General features: G+C 47.7%; 1 protein-coding gene across 3 annotated transcripts in view; it reads left to right on the top strand.

Annotated features, from left to right (window-relative positions):
- Nucleotides 1–16,935, top strand: part of LOC137358575 (activin receptor type-1-like) — a 123,434-nt gene that overhangs the window by 19,860 nt on the left and 86,639 nt on the right. Inside the window, exon 1 of one of the 3 annotated variants that reach the window (XM_068024564.1) lies at nt 12,132–12,200. The exons of the other annotated variants lie outside the window; for them this stretch is intronic. The gene's annotated coding sequence lies outside the window, so the exon portion shown is untranslated. Of the gene's footprint in view, nt 1–12,131; nt 12,201–16,935 lie in introns of those variants that run through there. 3 annotated transcript variants of the gene reach the window in all.

Here is a 16,935-nt window from a genome sequence, read left to right as displayed (position 1 = left end):
GTGCTGTTCCTCGAGCTTGTGTTGATGTTCACTAGAACACTGGAGCAGGCCAAAGACAGAAATGTTGGCATGAGAGAAGGAGGGTGTGGTGAAATGGCAAGCAACCGACAGCTCGGGGTCATGCTTTCGGACTGAGTGGAAGTGTTCCACAAAGCAGCCACCCAATTGGCATTTGGTCTCTCCGATGTAGAGGAGATCACATTGTGAGCAGCGAATATAGCCCCCAACTCCCTTCCCACCACAAATACTGACTCACTCCCAGGGCCCCCCCAGCAAATACTGACTCACTCCCTGGGCCCCCCCCCAGCAAATACTGACTCACTCCCAGGGCCCCCCCAACAAATACTGACTCACTCCCAGGGCCCCCCCAGCAAATACTGACTCACTCCCAGGGCCTCCCCAGCAAATACTGACTCACTCCCAGGGCACCCCCCAGCAAATACTGACTCACTCCCAGGGCCCCCCCAGCAAATACTGACTCACTCCCAGGGCCCCCCCAGCAAATACTGACTCATTCCCAGGGCCCCCCAGCAAATACGGACTCACTCCTAGGGCCCCCCCAACAAATACTGACTCACTCCCAGGGCCCCCCCAGCAAATACTGACTCACTCCCAGGGCCCCCCAGCAAATACGGACTCACTCCCAGGGCCCCCCCAGCAGATACTGACTCACTCCCAAGGCCCTCCAACAAATACTGACACACTCCCAGGGCCCCCCCAGCAAATACTGACACTCCCAGGGCCCCCCCCAACAAATACTGTCTCACTCCCAGGGCCCCCCCAACAAATACTGACTCACTCCCAGGGACCCCCCAACAAATACTGACTCACTCCCAGGGACCCCCCAGCAAATACTGACTCACTCCCAGGGCCCCCCCAACAAATACTGTCTCACTCCCAGGGCCCCCCCTGCAAATACTGACTCACTCTCAGGGACCCCCCTGCAAATACTGACTCACTCTCAGAGCCCCCCCCTGCAAATACTGACTCACTCCCAGGGACCCCCCTGCAAATACTGACTCACTCTCAGGGCCCCCCCTGCAAATACTGACTCACTCCCAGGGGCCCCCCTGCAAATACTGACTCACTCTCAGGGACCCCCCCCCCCCCCCTGCAAATACTGACTCACTCTCAGGGCCCCCATCTGCAAATACTGACACTCTCAGGGCCCCCCCCGGCAAATACTGACTCACTCCCAGGGCCCCCCCTGCAAATACTGACTCACTCTCAGGGCCCCCCCCTGCAAATACTGACTCACTCCCAGGGCCCCCCCTGCAAATACTGACTCACTCTCAGGGCCCCCCCTTGCAAATACTGACACTCTCAGGGCTCCCCCCCTGCAAATACTGACACTCCCAGGGCCCCCCTGCAAATACTGACTCACTCCCATGGGCCCCCCTGCAAATACTGACTCACTCTCAGGGCCCCCCCCACCTCAAATACTGACTCACTCTCAGGGCCCCCCCACCACAAATACTGACTCACTCCCATGGCCCCCCTGCAAATACTGACTCACTCTCAGGGCCCCCCCCACCACAAATACTGACTCACTCCCATGCCCCCCCCACCACAAATACTGACTCACTCCCAGGGGCCCCCCCTGCAAATACTGACTCACTCCCAGGGCCCCCCCTGCAAATACTGACTCACACCCAGGGCCCCCCCCCTGCAAATACTGACTCACTCTCAGGGCCCCCCCTGCAAATACTGACACTCTCAGGGCCCCCCCCCCCTGCAAATACTGACTCACTCCCAGGGCCCCCCCTACAAATACTGACTCACTCTCAGGGCCCCCCCCCCTGCAAATACTGACTCACTCCCAGGGCCCCCCCAGCAAATACTGACACTCTCAGGGCCCCCCCCTGCAAATACTGACTCACTCTCAGGGCCCCCCCCCTGCAAATACTGACTCTCTCAGGGCCCCCCCCTGCAAATACTGACACTCCCATGGCCCCCCCCAGCAAATACTGACTCACACCCAGGAGCCCCCCTGCAAATACTGACTCACTCCCATGGACCCCCCTGCAAATACTGACTCACTCTCAGGGCCCCCCCACCACAAATACTGACACTCTCAGGGCCCCCCCACCACAAATACTGACTCACTCCCATGTCCCCCCTGCAAATACTGACTCACTCCCATGGCCCCCCCAGCAAATACTGACTCACTCCCAGGGCCCCCCCTGCAAATACTGACTCACACCCAGGGCCCCCCCTGCAAATACTGACTCACTCTCAGCCCCCCCCCCTCCACAACCACAAATACTGACTCACTCCCAGGGCCCCCCAGCAAATACTGACTCACTCTCAGGGCCCCCCCCTGCAAATACTGACTCACTCCCAGGGCCCCCCTGCAAATAGTGACTCACACCCAGGCCCCCCCCAGCAAATACTGACTCACTCTCAGGGCCCCCCCAACAAATACTGACTCACTCTCAGGGCCCCCCCCTGCAAATACTGACTCACTCCCAGGGACCCCCTGCAAATACTGACTCACTCTCAGGGCCCCCATCTGCAAATACTGACTCACTCTCAGGGCCCCCCCTGCAAATACTGACTCACTCCCAGGCCCCCCCTGCAAATACTGACTCACTCTCAGGACCCCCCCTGCAAATACTGACTCACTCACAGGCCCCCCCCCTGCAAATACTGACTCACTCCCAGGGCCCCCCCTGCAAATACTGACTCACTCCCATGGCCCCCCCTGCAAATACTGACTCACTCTCAGGGCCCCCCCCCACCACAAATACTGACTCACTCCCATGGCCCCCCCCGGCAAATACTGACTCACTCCCAGGGCCCCCCCAACAAATACTGACTCACTCTCAGGGCCCCCCCCCTGCAAATACTGACTCACTCCCAGGGACCCCCTGCAAATACTGACTCACTCTCAGGGCCCCCATCTGCAAATACTGACTCACTCTCAGGGCCCCCCCTGCAAATACTGACTCACTCTCAGGACCCCCCCTGCAAATACTGACTCACTCACAGGGCCCCCCCCTGCAAATACTGACTCACTCCCAGGGCCCCCCCTGCAAATACTGACTCACTCCCATGGCCCCCCCTGCAAATACTGACTCACTCTCAGGGCCCCCCCCCACCACAAATACTGACTCACTCCCATGGCCCCCCCTGCAAATACTGACTCACTCTCAGGGCCCCCCCCACCACCACAAATACTGACTCACTCCCATGCCACCCCCAGCAAATACTGACTCACTCCCATGGCCCCCCCTGCAAATACTGACTCACTCTCAGGGCCCCCCCCCCCCACCACCACAAATACTGACTCACTCCCATGGCCCCCCCTGCAAATACTGACTCACTCCCATGGCCTCCCCAGCAAATACTGACTCACTCCCAGGGCCCCCACAGCACAAGTACTGACTCACTCCCAGGCCCCCCCCCTGCAAATACTGACTCACACCCAGGAGCCCCCCTGCAAATACTGACTCACTCTCAGGGCCCCCCCCCACCACAAATACTGACTCACTCTCAGGGCCCCACAGCAAATACTGACTCACTCTCAGGGCCCCCCCCTGCAAATACTGACTCACTCCCAGGGCCCCCACCTGCAAATACTGACTCACACCCAGGTCCCCCCCCCCCCCCCAGCAAATACTGACTCACTCTCAGGGCCCCCCCTGCAAATACTGTCTCACTCTCAGGGCCCCCCCCTGCAAATACTGACTCACTCCCAGGGCCCCCCCTGCAAATACTGACTCACTCTCAGGACCCCCCCCTGCAAATACTGACTCACTCCCAGGGCCCCCCCCAGAAAATACTGACTCACTCCCATAGCCCTCCACCCCCACAGAAACCCAGGACTTGCTGGAAAAATTGATACACTCTCAAAGATCCTGTAATCCCTCCTAACCTCCAAGACCTAAAGGAAAGCTGTGCTATTGTTCGGGAAATTGTTCTTTTTTATATATCGGCAACAGAAATACATACTAGTAAGTCAACAAATGCAGAAATAAATTCGGAAAAGTCCCAAGGATTGAGGTAAGGACCCAATTGACTCCAAAGACACCAGTTTGAAACATTATGACGAAAACAATGGAGGAATGCTCTGTGTGTTAAACAAAAGCAGGAGGGTTCAATATACTGGGCATGAAATTTATATTGGGCGCCTGTGCAAAATGAACAATAGCGGATCGACAGCTTGTTTCACACTGCACAAGTTGGCAAGATCCCATAAAAGATAAAGACGCAAATGTGGCTGTAAAGGGATCTTCTTCTTCTTTGGCCTCCTTGTCTCGAGAGACAATGGGTAAGCGCCTGGAAGTGGTCAGTGGTTTGTGAAGCAGCGCCTGGAGTGGCTATAAAGGCCAATTTTAGAGTGACAGACTCTTCCACAGGTGCTGCAGAAAAAATTGGTTGTCGGAGCTGTTACACAGTTGGTTCTCCCCTTGCGCTTCTGTCTTTTTTCCTGCCAACTGCTAAGTCTCTTCGACTCGCCACACTTTAGCCCCGCCAGCTCTGGCGATCGCTGGCAACTGACTCCCACGACTTGTAATCAATGTCACAGGACTTCATGTCATGTTTGCAGACGTCTTTAAAGCGGAGATATGGACGGTCGGTGGGTCTGATACCAGTGGCGAGTTCGCTGTACAATGTGTCTTTGGGGATCTTGCCATCTTCCATGCGGCTCACATGGCCAAGCCATCTCAAGCGCCGCTGACTCAGTAGTGTGTGCAAGCTGGGGATGTTGGCCGCCTCGAGGACTTCTGTGTTGGAGATACAGTCCTGCCACCTGATGCCAAGGATTCTCCGGAGGCAGCGAAGATGGAATGAATTGAGACGTCGCTCTTGGCTGACATACGTTGTCCAGGCCTCGCTGCCATAGAGCAAGGGACTGAGGACACAGGCTTGATACACGTGGACTTTAGTGTTCCGTGTCAGTGCGCCATTTTCCCACACTCTCTTGGCCAGTCTGGACATAGCAGTGGAAGCCTTTTCCATGCGCTTGTTGATTTCTGCATTGAGAGACAGGTTACTGGTGATAGTTGAGCCTAGGTAGGTGAACTCTTGAACCACTTCCAGAGTGTGGTCGCCGATATTGATGGATGGAGCATTTCTGACGTCCTGTCCCATGATGTTCGTTTTCTTGAGGCTGATGGTTAGACCAAATTCGTTGCAGGCAGCCGCAAACCTGTCGATGAGACTTTGCAGACACTCTTCAGTGTGAGATGTTAAAGCAGCATCGTCAGCAAAGAGGAGTTCCCTGATGAGGACTTTCCGTACTTTGGTCTTCGCTCTTAGATGGGCAAGGTTGAACAACCTGCCCCCTGATCTTGTGTGGAGGAAAATTCCTTCTTCTGAAGACTTGAACGCATGTGAGAGCAGCAGGGAGAAGAAAATCCCAAAAAGTGTGGGTGCGAGAACACAGCCCTGTTTCACGCCACTCAGGATAGGAAAGGGGTCTGATGAGGAGCCACCATGTTGAATTGTGCCTTTCATATTGTCATGGAATGAGGTGATGATACTTAGTAGCTTTGGTGGACATCCGATCTTTTCTAGTAGTCTGAAGAGACCACGTCTGCTGACGAGGTCAAAGGCTTTGGTGAGATCTATGAAAGCAACGTAGAGGGGCATCTGTTGTTCGCGGCATTTCTCCTGTAGCTGGCGAAGGGAGAACAGCATGTCAATGGTGGATCTCTCTGCACAAAAGCCACATTGTGCCTCAGGGTAGACGCGCTCGGCCAGCTTCTGGAGCCTGTTTAAAGCGACTCGAGCTAAAGGGATAAGCCAAACTAAACACAGCAACCTTCACAAGCAAAGACATCTTTCCCCAAGGCAATCATTTGCACCTATTTGGAAAGGGCCAGCAAAACTGGCCTTGTTATATAATGTGTTGTGCTCTACATGGTCTAACAGCTCTGTAATTATAAATGGCATTCTCTCCAACTTACCATGAGTGTCTTCATTGGTGAGCCTGCATTTCCAGGGCTTCACCACTGTGAGACACCTCAAAGTCTTCACCCAATGGATGGCTTTGAAGGGCGTTGACGGTTGTTACATAGGTAGGTGTGGCCATCGGGCATGGAGGGCATCTCTGATACTCCCATGTTAAAATAACCCATGAGCACTCATTATGTATGCCCACACATGAGGAATGGTCACGTGTTCAAGGTACAGAAGAGCAGCCTGAACTGTAACCTTGCTTTCAACATGCTCGGCAACAAAATGACACAGAAGATGATGTGCGCCCTTGATAAACATAAGGCATGTCACCTTCATATAATGTTAGGAAAAGGAATGTCCTTAAAGGGTTAAGCATTCTATGTGACTTATGGGACCATTACGTTATCGGCTCACTGATATTTGTGTTTTATACTCAGTTTAAAAGTAATGAAAGATTCCAGTTTTCTGATTGCTTCAGACTGTTATAAACAGCAGCACGATCCATGTGTTCCTCATTATTTCTTTGTATCCTGAAGTATCCAAGAAGCCAAATCACTGCTCCAACCGTAATTCTGGTCAAGTCATAAATCCCAGTGGGCCGAATCATTTCATATCTGTGGTCATTGTAGAGCATTCCAATGGACCAGCACATTTCCCCTTCGCTCCCACTTTATATGATTTCTCAATCACCCTTACTCTCTGGAATTCCTACGAACTAAATCAGTCCCATTGACTCCCATTCTATAAATCCTAAGGGATCAATTGACTGCCATTGTATACATTTCCTTGAGACTGAATCATTTCCATTGTCTCTCATTATATACAACTCCAATGGACCAAATCACTTCCATTAACTTCTATTGTATATAGTTCCAGGAGGCAGAATCACACCCGTGATCTACAAAGCCAAGGGACCAGATTAGCCTCATTGCTTCCCATGGTACACAGTTCCAAAGGACTGAATCACTTATTTATTCCCATCAATTAATTCCCATTCTCTAGAATTCCAAGAGATAAAATCACTCTCAATGAATTCCATTGTATACAATTCCCAGGAAGTGTGTTAATTCTATTAATTATTAACGCCCCTGTTCAAGAAGGGAGGGAGACAAAAAGCAGGAAACTATAGACCAGTCGTAACATCAGTCGTTGGGAAAATGCTAGAGTCCATTATTAAGGAAGAAATAGCAGGACATTTAGAAAAGCTTAATGCAATCAAACAAAGTCAACATGGTTTTGTGAAAGGGAAATCATGTGTGACAAATTTGCTCGAGTTCTTTGAGGATATAACAAGCAGGGTTGATAAAGGGGAACTGGTAGATGTAGTGTATTTAGATTTCCAGAAGGCATTTGATAAGGTGCCACATGAAAGATTATTGCACGAGATAGGAGCTCCCAGTATTGGGGGTATTGTATTAGCATGGATTGAGGATTGGTTAACTCACAGAAGACAGAGAGTGGCGATTAATGAGTCTTTTTCAGGTTGGAAAGACGTAACTAGTGGAGTGCCACAAGGATCAGTCCTGGGGCCTCAATTATTTACTATCTATATTAATGACTTGGAGGAGGGATTAGAGTGTAATATATCCAAATTTGCTGATGATACAAAAACAGGTGGGAGGGCATGTTGTGATGAGGACATAAGGAATCTGCAAAGGGATATAGATAGGATGTGTGAGTGGGCAAAAACGTGGCAGATGGAGTTTAATGTAGGAAAGTGTGAGGTCATGCACTTTGGTAGGAAGAATCAAAAGGCAGACTATTATTTAAATGGAGAGAGACTCCAAAAAAGTGCAGCACAGAGGGATCTGGGTGTTCTTGTGCATGAAACACAAAACGTTAGCATGCAGGTGCAGCAAGTAATTAAGAAGGCAAATAGAATTTTGGCCTTTATTGCTAGGGGGTTGGAGTTTAAAAATAGGGAAGTCTTGTTACAACTGGACAGTTTGTCGGTGAGGCCACACCTGGAATACTGTGTACAGTTTTGGTCCCCGTATTTAAGAAAGGATATACTGGCATTGGAGGCAGTTCAAAAGAGATTCACTTAGCTGATTCCTGGGATGAAGGGGTTGACTTATTAAGAACGGCTAAACAGGTTAGGCCTTTATTCATTAGAGTTTCGAAGAATGAGGGGTGATCTTATTGAAACGTACAAGATTCTGAGGGCGCTTGACAGAGTAGATGTTGAGAAGATGTTTCCACTGGTGGGGGAAATCTTGAACTAGGGGACATAGTTACAGAATAAGGGAACACTCATTTAAAACTGAGCTGTGAAGGAATTTCTTCTCTCAGAGGGTAGTGAATGGCTGGAATTCTCTACCTCAGAGAGTTGTGGAGGCTAGATCACTGAAAGTATTTAAAGAGGAGGTAGATAGATTTTTGAAATATTGGGGAGTTGAGGGCTATGAGGAGCTGGCATGAAAGTGGAGTTGAGGACTGGGGCAGATCAGCCCTGATCTTATTGAATGGCAGGGGAGGCTTGAGGGGCCAAATGGCCTGCTCCTATTTGTTATGTTCTTATGGACTCTCCTTGTTTCCAATTCCAATCGGTACAAAGGCGTCTCCATTTCAATCATATAGAATTCTAACAGAAGTTAATTCCTTCCTATTTTGTTGGATTGCAATGAATCAGATGCTTCTCATTCGTCCCCTGTCCTCCTTCCCAGACTGTCTTAAACATAGCTGTGACTGAGTGGGATCTTCTTGATTATAAAGTAACTCTTTATTCTAAACTAACAGAGATGTAATGGGTTTTAAGCAAGTACAGAGGCAGGGAAGGGTGCGGGGGGAGGATAGAAGGGAATGGGTGGAGAGCAGGAGAGATGAAACGACAAAAGGGATGATGGTGCAAGGCAAAAGAAGATGGTAATAGTCTGCTGGTAATGAGATGGTAATATAGCAATCTCACTCTTGCAATTTTCAACTGATCCCCAGCATCCATTGTCTTTTCGAGGAGAGAATTCCAGCTTTCCACTACCCTTTGTGTGAAGTGCTTCCTGATTTCCCTCCTAAATGGCCTGGCGCTAATTTTAAGATTAGATTTTAAGAACCTTCGGACAGTGCCATTGTGGCATTTTTCATTTCCAATGCCAGCCGTACTGTGGCCTTTCTGAATGAGTTTGCCAGGCTCAGTGCCTCAATTAAACTCAGTGTAGCGTCGCAGACAAGTCCTCACCAGGTGCTGGCTTGAGACTGTCCAAACCTATTTCACCTATGGCCTTCACAGCAGAACAAACTGAGAAGACTTTCATCCCATTGGTATCCACTTCACCAGCAGAGGCCCATATATTAGAGAGGGTGGTTCGAATGTGGAACTCGCTACTGAATGAAGTATTTGAAGCGAATAGTATGGATGCATTTAAGGGGAAGTTAGATAAACACATGAAGGAGAAAGGAACAGAAAGTTATGTTGATTGGATGAGATGAAGTCGAATAGGAGAAGGATCATGTGGAGCATAAACACCGATATAGACTTGTTGGGCCAACTGGACCATTTCTGTATTGTCAACTCTGTGTAGTTCTATGTAAAGTGCGAACAAACTTACCTAGCCCAAGTTATTTTTCCATTATCCACCTCCTGTTCTGAGAATGGTTACTGTTGCTGGGGTAGAGATCTATGGGCCTTGGGAACCTCCTGGGACCTTGTCTGATTGACCATCCTCAAGATGGACCATTTCACAGTGAGAATCTGCAGGCTATTTGACCATGTGGGGAGGACATCACAACCAGCCCTGATCCCACCTTGTTTGGCGTCTTCACATGCAGACTTTCCAGCCAGGGTCACTCAATAATGATGCAGGCCAGGCTGATGTTTTCTCCTTCCTAGCCCAGGGACGGTGACCCCCTCTTGGAATCGCGCTACTGCCACACCAGCTGAAATCATTGAGCACAAAGGATCTAGAGGGGAGGTGAGGAGGAATGTTTTCACTCAAGAGAGTTATTGGGATCTGGAATGCTCCACCTGAAAAGGTGGTGGAAGCCGATTCCATAAATAATTGTAAAAGGGGGTTGGACAGGTATTTGAGGATGGGGAACTTACAGGGTGACGGACACAAAGCAGGGATCCACATCCCTGACTGACTAAGCAGGACTGCTCTTTCTAAGAGCCAGCACAGGCATGATGGGCCAAATGGCTTCCTTCTGTACGATCAGTTTCTGTGATTCATAGAGCTGACCTTTGCTTAAACTCTAAAGAAATCACAAATGAAAATGAGCTCTTTTCAGCTTCACTTTCTCAAAAAAGAAAGGAAATAAACAATTGCACCGTGTAAGCTGGTTACCGCCAACCAGAATTCACAAAGACCGTGGTCAGTCCGAGTGTCCCCAGCTGATAAATAGTAAGGTACATTGATGGATTGTGAAGCTGTGGCTTGTCATTTTTAAAAGGAGGTCCAGACGCTGTGTAAAAGTGCATGTTAAAAAGCACTTTAAAAAGTTGCCGCTAACATTCAATGCTGGTATTCGAGCACCAAATCTCTGCTGACACTCCAGTGCAGTACTGAGAGAGTACTGCACTGTTGGGGGCGGGGGGTTACCACCTCTCCGATGAGACATTAAACCGAGGCCCTGTCTTCCCTCTCAGGTGGATGTAACAGACCCTACGGCTTCTATTTCGAAGAAGAGCAGGGGAGTTCTCCCTGGTGTCCTGGCCAATATTTAACCCTCAACCAACATCACTAAAAAAGATTATCTGGCCATTATCACATTCCTGTTTGTGGGATCTTGCTGTGTGAAAATTGGCTGCTGCGTTTACTCCATTAGAACAGCGACTACACTTCGAAAGCACATCATTGACTGTAAAGCATTTTGGGATGTAATGCACTATATAAATGCAAGTAATTTTCTTTTGACTTTAAGCATCACTAATTTATCTGTATTGACTCAGTTAAGGCTCCAAAGGGCCAAAGAGAAAGGAATAATATCATGAACCCCCCCCCCCCCCCCCCCCCGCCTCCATTATCTCCCCTCCTGTCCTGAAGGCATCGATTCCAGCTCAATATGGTTTCTTGGGCCCCCAGATACCCTCCTGTGCCTCGCCCATGTAATCCGAGGAATTCTTCGCCAGCGGGAGGCTTGGCCATTAAGAGAAGGGCCTGTATCAAAGCCAAGACTAACCAGGCCCCACCTGCCACCTACACACCTACTGTTCAGCAGGAATCATTGAATAACATCATGGGAGGGGGAGCCCTGGATGATTTTTGCCCTCTCCAGCACAGGGGCACTGAGCTCATTTGTAGCTCCTGAATCATTGCCTCAACTGAGATCCGGCTATCTCAGCACAAACCAGGGATTGACCCTGCAACCTTCTGGGCAGTGTGACTTATTGGTAACTGCAAATCTGCACGACAGCAAGGATGTATTGGGCTTGGAAAGGGTGCAGCACAGATTCACCAGAACCAATAGGGTTAATTTATGAGGAAAAATTGCATAGACTTATATTCCCTTTAGGAAACTTAGGGGTGATTGGATCGAGGTGTTTGAGAAGCTGAAAGAATTCGATAGGTTAGATATAAAGAAACTATTTCCTCTTGTGGGGGTGGGGGGAGTCCAGGACCTTAAAATTTGAACCAAGCCATTCAGGAGTGAATCAGGAAGCACTTCTTCACACAAAAGGGTCGTGGAAATCTCAAACTCTCTCCCCCAAAAGGCTGTAGATGCTGGGGGTTAATTGGAGCTTTCGAGGCTGAGATTAGACTTTTGTTGAGCAAGAGTATTGAGGGATATGGAGCAAAGGTGGGTAAATAGAGTTAAGATACAGATCTGACATGATCTAATTGAATGGCGGAGCAGGCCCGAAGGGCTGAATGGCCTCCTCCTGTTCTGTTCTTCTGTTCCTTAGAAGGTGCCTCCCAAAGACTTCACTTGAGATTTTCTTTTTAATTTTGTTTTTCTATTTTGCATGAAATCAAAGCCTCCCCTAAGTGTGTAAAACCCAGATGTATCGGCTTGGATTGAATGTTTGAATTTCTGCTTTCAATTTACGCCTACACTAACTGGAAGTATGAGCGAGAGACAAAAGTGTCCCTTAACAAAACACATACACACATAGTGAAAAAAGCAACAGATAACTTGCCAGCTTTAGAGCAGGCATTGTCATCACTGCATCCTGTGCTTCAGAATTTATTAAGAGGAAGTGCAGGGATTATTTAGCAGTTCTCAGGCAGGAGAACAGCTTGAGGAGGTCAAAGGCCATTCACAGTCGCTGAGGCTGCACTCTCGCACACATTGACAGATCCAGGAGCAGAGGCTGGGAAGATGGTGTTGGTGGTGACAGCAAGCTTGTGGCATGGCAGGTAAAGGGGACACTGAGACTGCACTCAGCCAGACCCCAGCTGAGGCAAGGCCATTGCACCTCAAAACTCTGCTGACTTTCGCTTGAAAGAGAAAGCTTTGAGGGAACTAATCTCTTTACGTTTGTTAAAGGAACATACTTGGCGGCTTTAAGCGGAGGTTTTCAGCTTCCCACAAACCACAGCGTTTTGTGGCAAGATAAGGGTTGGCCAAAAATAAGCCAATCTCTAACGCGCCATGAGGCCGGGCAAAAATCCGAGAGAGGAGTGAAACTGCAGCACATGAAGTTCTATTTAGTTGCTCCGCATGAGCACTGTACATGGACACAGCAGGAAGAGTTCAGAGGAAGGGGAACTGAAAGACCTGTGTCAGAAACCTGATCCTAAAATATTGACTGGTGCATGTGAGTGTGTGTCAGAAATCATCAGATTCTCCAAATGAGTCATATTTCTCCTCCTTTTGTGGTGGTGAGGGGAGGGAGGGATGGGAAGATGGGCAATATCAGATGTGGTGTCAATTGCAATCAAATTGACCAAGACAATAGTTTGTGAAAAGCATAACTTAGAAAGGGCTTGGTAATATCAGTGTACAAAGCTTTAAAAGTGCTTGTTTGTCATTCTTCTGTGTATTCTCCTAGTGGGACCCCAATAATTAAAATAACCACATTAACACCCCTTTATCCCTGAACTACACCAACTCCTGATTCACCAACAGCTCAATTTTAAAATTTTCATCCTCGTTTTCAAATCCCTCCATGGCTTCACCCCTCCCTAACTCTGTAATCTCTTCCAGACCCCACAACCCTCCGAGATCTCTGCGCTCATCCAATTCGATCTTGCGAATTCCCGATTTTAATCACTCCACCATTGGTGGCTGTGTCTTCAACTGTCTAGGCCCTAAGCTCTGGAATTCCCTCCCTAAAACTCTCCTCCATTAAGACGCTCCTTAAAACCTACCTCTTTGACCAAGCTTTTGGTCACCTGCCCTAATATCTCCTCATATGTCTCGGTGTCAAATTTTTTTTGATAATCGCTCCGGTGAAATGCCTAGGGACACTTTACTGCATTGTAGACGCTATATAAATGCAAGTTGTTGGAATGATACATGAATACTTCAAGCACTCAATCATCAATATCTCCACCATAGCTTCCAGGATCATATGTTGCAATGTGCAACAATCATGCACGTAAACAATACTATCTGTGTTATCTCAATGCCACCTGAAGAGAAAGACTTTGGGGGCTATTTTCAATTCTCTTGCCCCTTTCCCGAGCATAAACGTGGCAGCGTTGAATTGTACCTCATCAAAGGAGGCAACACTTTGGGGAAAGGAAAGAAGGGCAGTAAATTGGAACATAGGAACAGGTGGAGGCCATTCAGCCCCTTGAACCTGTTCTGCCATTCAATTAGATCATGACTGATCGGTATCTCAACTGCATCCACTCGCCTTGGTTCCACATCCCTTAAGCTAACACAAACCTATCAATCTCAGTTTTGAAATTTTCAGTTGACCCCCCAGCCTCAACAGCTTTCTGGGGGAGAGAGTTCCAGATTTCCACTCCCCTTTGTGTGAAGAAGTGCTTCCTGACATCACCCCTGAATGGCCTGGCTCTAATTTTAAGGTTATGCCTCCTTGTTCTGGACACTCCCACCAGAGGAAATCATTCATCACTGTCTACTCTATCAACTCCTTTAATCATCTTAAACACTTTAATTCGATCATCCCTAAATCTTCTGTACACGAGGGGATACAAATGGAGTCTATGAAACCTAGCCTCATAACTTAACCCTTTTAGCCCCAGTATACTTCCAGTGAATCTGCACTGCACCCCCTCCAAGACCAATGTACCTTCCTGAAGTGTGGTGGAGAGTGAACAAAAGAAATAAACATATAATTTTGGGACACAAAGGCAAATAACTTTAACATGGTAAATAAGATTGGTGAGTTACAGACGCAGATTGCCGTGTGGAAGTATGATGTTGTAGCTACAATAGAAACCTGGCTTGAAGAAGGGAAGGACTGGGTATTACATATTCCTGGATATAAGGTGTTCAGGAAAGATAGGCAAGGAAGGAAAGGGGGAGGGGGTGGCAGTATTGATGAAGGAGAACATTGCAGTGCTGGAGAGAGAGGATGTCCCAGAAGGATCAAGGACAGGGTCTATTTGGCTGGAGCTAAGGAACAAAAAAGATGTAATTACATTGCTTGGTGTAGTCGATAGGCCACCAACTAATGGGAAAAATGTAGAGGAACAATTTGTTGGGGAATTACAGAGAGGTGCAAGAATTATCAAGTAGTTCTAATGGGGGACTTTAATTATCCGAACGTAGGCTGGGATAGTAGTAGTGTAAAGGGCAGAGAGGGGCAAGAGTTCCTAGAGTGTGTTCAGGAAAATTTTCTACAGGGGTATGTGCCCAGTCCAACGAGAAAGGAGGCACTGCTAGACCTAGTTCTTGGGAATGAGGTGATCAAGTGGATTAAGTGTCAGTAGGTGAACATTTAGGGGACAGTGATCATTGTGTCATAAGGCTTAGGTTGGCTATGGAAACGGACAAGGAATAATCCAGATTAAGAAGAATTAACTGGGTGAAAGCCAACTTCAATGGCGGTAAGAATGGATCTGTGCCAGATAAATTGGAATCAAAGGTTGGCAGGCAAAATGGTAACTGAACAATGGGCTCCCTCTAGAAGAGATAGTTTGGGCAGAGTCAAGGTATATTCCTTTGAAGGGGAAAGGTAGGGCAAACAAATCCTGAGCTCCCTGGATGACGAAAGAGATACATATTAAGATGAAGAAGAAAAAGTATGCTTATGACAGATGTCAGGTGGATAATACAACTGAGAACCAGGCTGAATATGGAAGGTTCAGAGGGAAAATGAAAAAGCAAGTAAGAGAAGCAAAGAGAGTTACGACCGGGTGAGAAATGTGTCTAGGGGTCTGTAACTATCCACCTGGTTTTATTGTAACAGGGTTTAATTTTAAACACACTGTGTTTTGAGCTCCGCTTTTTGTGAATCCTTGTTCACAGTTTTCCACTTATAAGACAAAGAAAACAATTCACACAGGCTTTCTCAGGTTTAAAGAAGAAAGATGAAATTTTATTAAAACTTAAAACTTAAACTCTAATACGGTTCACGCCTATGGATATACGACGCACCCACGCTAGCATGCACACACGATATACACATGTAGACAGGAACAGAAAAGAGAAGAAAAGACAAGGTGGAACAGTTTGAGGCAATATCTTGTTACAGTGCTTCGAGCTCTTGGTTTAGTCCTTTTTGTAAGTAGTCTTGTTTTTGTCGGAGCCCAGTAGTCTTCTTAAAACCTTGTTCACATAGGGAGCTTTTCTCTCTTTGAGTTTCACAAGATACAGTTCTGTGGGAAGGAGATGGAAGCAGGCAGGAAAGAGGTCTTCTTGCTTCAGTTCCAGGAGAGATCTTTACTCCATGAGCAACAGCTTTGTCTGTTCAAAAAATCCTTTGTTGGGAGTTCAAATTCAAAAGAACTCCAGCCAGCTAGTCGTGTGACTAAAACTGGTTCAACCACTTCTTCTGTGTATTGGGGAAGCAACGACTGGGTCCTCATTGTTCCAACATTGCTAGTACTATGTAAATGTCCTTCCAGTCAGGGGCTTGCAATTTTAAGTTTTAATGTTCATGTGGCAAAATAATGTGTGCCTCAGTCTTCGTAGGTGGTGGGTGGCGGGGGTGGGGGGGGGGGGGGGTGTTGCCTGACAATGTAAAGAGACTGGCAGCTAACATAAAAGGGAATCCCAAAGTCTTCAATAGGCATATAAATTGTAATAGGATGGTAAAAAGAGAAGTGGGGCCAATTAGGGACCAAAAGGGGCATTTACACATGGAGGCAGGGGACATGGCTGAGGTTGTAAATGAATACTTTGCATCTTTCTCTAGCAAGGAAGAAGATGCTGTGCAGATCATGGTGAAAGAGGAGGTAATTCAGACACTTGAAGGGTTTAAAATTGATGAGGAGGATGTATAGGATGGGCTGTCTGTCTTAAAGTTGATAAGACACCAGGATCAGATGAGATGCATCCAAGGATACTGAGGGAAGTGAGAGTGGAAATTGCAGAGGCATTGGCCATAATTTTCCAGACTTCCTTAGACTCAGGGGTGGTGCCAGAGGACTGGAAAATTGCAAATGTTACACCCTTGCTCAAAAAAGGGTGTAAAGATAAGCCCAGCAACTACAGGCCAGTCAGTTTAACTTTGGTGGTGGGAAACTTCTTGAAATGATAATTTGGGTCAAAATTAATAGTCACTTGGGCAAATGTGGGTTAGTTAAGAAAAGCCAGCATGGATTTGTTAAGGGCAAATTGTGTTTAAGTAACTTGCTGGAGTTTTTTGAAGAGGTAACAGAGAGGGTTGATGAGGGCAATGCTGTTGATGTACATGGACCTCTAAAAGGGATTTGATACAGTGCCACGTAACAGAACTGTGAACAAAGTTATAGCTCATGGAATAAACGGAACAGTAACAACATGGATATAAAATTGACTGAGTGATAGGAAACAGAGAGCAGTGGTTAATGGATGTTTTTCAGACTGGAGGAAGGTTTGTAGTAGAGTTCCCCAGGGGTCGGTGTGAGGTTCTTTGCTGTTCCTGATATGAACTAAGAACATGCATACGAACTAGTAGCAGGAGTAGGCTATTCGGCCCCTTGAGCCTGCTTCGCATATTATATATTAATGGCCTAGACCTTGGCGTACAGG

Source organism: Heterodontus francisci, chromosome X (assembly GCF_036365525.1).
Source record: "Heterodontus francisci isolate sHetFra1 chromosome X, sHetFra1.hap1, whole genome shotgun sequence".
In the NCBI taxonomy this organism is placed as follows: Eukaryota; Metazoa; Chordata; class Chondrichthyes; order Heterodontiformes; family Heterodontidae; genus Heterodontus; species Heterodontus francisci.
The sequence above is the reverse complement of the archived record's forward strand: the minus strand, read 5'-3'. Positions and strand labels throughout refer to the sequence as shown.